Below are 4,711 nucleotides of genomic sequence, written 5' to 3' on the forward strand. Positions count from 1 at the left end.
TTGTTTTTCACTTGTATTGAAATTGTTATTTTTTTCATTCAAACCTTTTAAAACCCGTTTTCTTTTAGTCATGGACGTAAAAAAGCAGGCTTTTAATTGCTTTAAATGTATGGCTATCCAAAATCATCAAAAAATAATTTACACACTCTAAAAAATATTTAACCCAGGCCTGGGTAACTATAGGACAGAACACATTTCTGTAAAATGACCCAAATAATGGGTTGTTTTAACCCAACTGCTGGGTTGTTTCAACATGGTTAATTAACAATAACCCAGCAGTTGGGTTAAAAAAAAACTCATTATTTGGGTCATTTTAACCCAGAAATGTGTTCTGTCCTATAGTTACCCAGCTCTGGGTGAAAAACAACCCAATCATTTTTAGAGTGTTAAGAAAAGGTTTGTAATGTAAAAATACTTTATTTGTAACAAACAGGAGATAAAGAATTTACAAACGGCCCCCCGCACTTGGACAGCGTCAGTTTTTTAAGCATTACTTAAAAATGTTTTTCATCTAACCATATGCACAGGTACAGAGTAATAATATACAATAAAGCCGTGAGGTAGCATTTAAAAAAAACATTTAAAAACAGATGCATTTATTTACTTACCAGGCTACAGGTGAAGCAGCTCTTTGTGCCTTCTAACGTCTCAAAATTAGTCCTCATTTATGTCCAAGAGACTCAATAATAATATTTTACATTCAATCCTTTAATCTTTCATATTTAACAGTGTTTTTGTGCTGCTGCGCATTCATGTATGTGTTAAGCAAACCCGCGTTGCGTCCCGTTTAGGCGCATATTACTAATGCACTAATTTTCACTAATACTAGTGAAAATTATAATTGCGCAGAGTGGAAACTAGCAAAAGACACTTGCGTTGCACATTGCGCTGCATTGCGCCGGGTGTAAGATAGAGCCCCAAGAGTGCAACGCTGGAAATTAATACAATCAACAGTCGCGGCTTCCCATATGGAAATGTTTTTTTAATTTTAAAATTATAAGTATATTTTTGCAGTTAAAATATAATTAATTGGAACATTTTCAAAACTTTTCTCCCATGCGATGTAAATATAAATGCTTTAAAAATACATTCATTTATTTATTTTGTCTGCGGTGTGAAAGTGATTTTTATAAACTTAGTGCACCCAACTATTATAAGCGCTATATCAGATTGTTTTTTACATGTATCCTAATACAGAATGTCTGTTTTATATTGATGTTTGAGTATTGTTGGGTTTGAATATTGTTGTAATGTTGTTTATGTTTTGTTTAAATTCAATTAGCCTATTACGAAAGACAGACTGTAATTTAAAACGCATTATAAAAGATTGAAGGTCAGCATGATGGGAGAAATAGAGAGGGTCAGACATAATTTTCGAATATTAATTTAAGTTTAGTTTGCAAATTTCATTTCATATAATTTGTCTCTTAATTTTAATCAATGTTTTCTTGATAAGTTTTGTGAAAATAAATAAATAAAAACATTAAAAGAAACCCCGTGCAACTTATTGATGTGTTACAAATACAAATGTTGTAGGGGGGTGCTAGAACAATATAAGACTTTCACAAACACATTTTTGAAGGTTTCAAAATATTGTCTGGTATCGTTACCGGCAAAATAATCCAGATATGAATCTTTGCCAATATGCACTAGTAATGGGAAGTTCGGATCATTTTTCTGATTCGGATCTTTGAATCTCGTTCATCAAAATGAACGAATCTTTTTTTGAGTCATTTCGTTCTTTTCGTTCATTTAAAATATGATTACCTATAATTTCACAAATTACCCCAAAATAACCACTTATGCAAACAATTATGACATTTCTAACAAGTTATGAGAAATAAAAATCCCTATTTCATTATTTTTTGACACAAGCTCTGAAACCTGCACAAGAGATAGAAATGATTAGCTTACCTCCTAAGTCAGTCCTCGTGTACAAGTCAGGTTAATGCAGCCAAAGCCAAGAAACTGAACTTCATATTTATCACATTTGTATGCCTCCTCTCGTGTCTACAGATGTTTGTCAACTCGTCACTGTCTTACTGACTCTCTGTGTTCGGCCAGGCTGTGCCGTGTGATATACAGCACAGTATCGGGCCGGAAAGAGAAATGATTAGTTCATCATTCTCTCGAGTTCGGGACGGGTTCGAGTCTTTCGTTCTTCCTGTCAGCCATAGAGAGGCTATGCTTTCAGGACCGGAAAGATAAATGATTAGTTCATCTTTCGGTTCCGAGTCTTTTGTTCTTCCTGTCAGTCCCATAGAGGCTATGCTGTCAGTACCGGAAAAAGAAATGATTAGTTCATTCAAGTCTTGAGTTCGGGTTCGGCCGGGTCCGAGTCCTTATGTCACGTGATTGCTGGTATATCACATTAAATACAACATTAGATTCGTATTATTGATTGCGTCTGAATGTATCCTATATTGTTTTATATTTAGTAATTAAAATACAAAATATGTGCAAAAACATTATTTGAAAAATAAAAGTTCCATCTTATTGAAGAACGAAAGACTCGGACCCGACCGAACCCGAACTCAAAAGGTGAACTAATCATTTCTCTTTCCGGTACTGGTAGCATAGCCTCTATGGGACTGACAGGAAGAACAAAAGACTCGAACCTGTCCCGAACTCGAGACTCAAGAGAATGATGAACCAATCATTTCTGTTTCAGATTCAGAACCCATAAGTTGCGCAATGCGCAGGCGCGGTCAACACAAAATGAACGAATCACTCTCTGAGACAACTCGGTAGGAATCGGCCAAGTCATATTAAAGATTCGTTCAAAATGAACGAATCGTTCACGAACGACACACCACTAATATGCACTAAAGGTACAGTAAGCTATTATTAGAGTAATAAGTTATTTTACCCTTTTATGCTCATGCCCAGTGTGTGTTAATGGTCATGTTTCATGTGTTTATGGTCGTGTATAGTGTGGACGAAGATATTTTTTGAAATGCCAGTATAAACGAGGATCATTATCATTTTAAAATGCCTTTTTAAAACGCTGATGCTTTCTAATGTAAACATGGCCTGTATAGCCCTTACTGTAGGTTCAAATTTAGCCATCATTCTGCTCCACAGAAAATAATTTACCTCGTGTCAATGGACGTTGAAGGCCTAGTCCTGGCTTTAGCTTAGCCTTGTCTGTAGAGTGTTCATTTAACAATGAATGGGGGTTTTGCTGTGTACATACACATATCGGTGTGTTATATAAATAATGTACATCAATACATTTTTTTGATCCAAAAATTAAAGTTTGTTGCCTCTAATTTAGTGTTTTTGAATGTCCTGCTATCAAGTTTCTGGAAGTATCTGAAGTCAACATGAATCACGAGGAGCTCAAGCATTTTGAACTCCTGCTGTCGTAACTCTCTCCTTTAAGGGCTGGGTGTTGAACTTCATTGGACCTTTTTTAGCCTAAACTGTCAAATGTGACCACTTAACTAACCAATAAACTTCAGTCTTACTAAGTCTTCTTTGTGTGTTTGCAGTTTATTAACATGTATAAAATACTGATAAAACTAAAAAAAACTGCACACTTACCTTTATTATAAGAGTCAAACAGGGCAGAAAAAAGGTCCCCGGTTCGAGCCCTGGCTAAGTCAGGTGGCCTTTCTGTGTGGGGTTTGCATGTTCTTCAGGTGTCAGCGTGGGTTTACTCCGGGTATACCGGTCTCCTCCTACAGGTAAAAACATGCAGGTTAGATGAATTGGAGATGCCAAATAGCATTTGTCTTCATCACATGACTGTATATAACACATTTTTTACTTATTACATTTTTTCTCAGTCTCTTTGGAGCATTTCTTAGATTAGAAATTAATTTTAAAAACATTTTGTTCAACCTCTACATCATCAAGTCAGTTGTGTACAACATAAAAGCAATTTCTCATTGTTTTGGACAAATTGCAAATCCTTTAATACAATCATGCAGATAATACAATTGTCCAATAAACAATTTCGCCATTAAAAATGGAAAAAAGGTGAATTCATCAAAGTTTACATCAGAAAATACTGACACTTTTAATTGTGTAGGTACACTTGCTGTATTGACAACATTTCACTAAACATTTTTACTGTCTTGTTCATGAACAGATTTGCTATTTTGATGGCACTAACATGTTCACTGAAGTAAAAATTTACTTTTAAGAGATGACCTAAGGATGTTCAACAAGTTACAGGCTTTTGCAGGACATCCATAATGTTGTGCAGTACAGATTATTCTGAGAAATGCACGCATACATTTTAAGCTCCAAAGCAACTGAGAAAAACTGTAATAAATGCACCATGAACTAACATGAATAACTGTATTGACATTAACTAACATAAACAAGAATTAATACATGCTGAAAAACTATATTGTTGGTTGTTTGTTCATGTTAGTTAATGGATTTATTAATGTTAATGTTAAAGTGTTACCAAATATTCGATAAAAACTTTACTTTGACATTAAAGCGTGTGAATTACAACGTTTTTTTCTTTGAAATGTAATAATTTTTACTAACCTTTTACAATAAAAGAGAAGAGTTGAGAGAGTTGAGAGTTTGGTGCTGCTCTTTGTTGACTGATGATGCGTCACGGTTGTCACGGCAACTCAGCTCTCATCTAGAACTTAATGCAGAAACACTCAACATCAATATACAATATAAAAATACAACATAATTCACTATATCACTGGTTTCACTGTCAATAGAATGAAGTCTCTTTTTT

Source organism: Misgurnus anguillicaudatus, chromosome 21 (genome assembly GCF_027580225.2).
Source record: "Misgurnus anguillicaudatus chromosome 21, ASM2758022v2, whole genome shotgun sequence".
Taxonomy (NCBI): domain Eukaryota; kingdom Metazoa; phylum Chordata; class Actinopteri; order Cypriniformes; family Cobitidae; genus Misgurnus; species Misgurnus anguillicaudatus.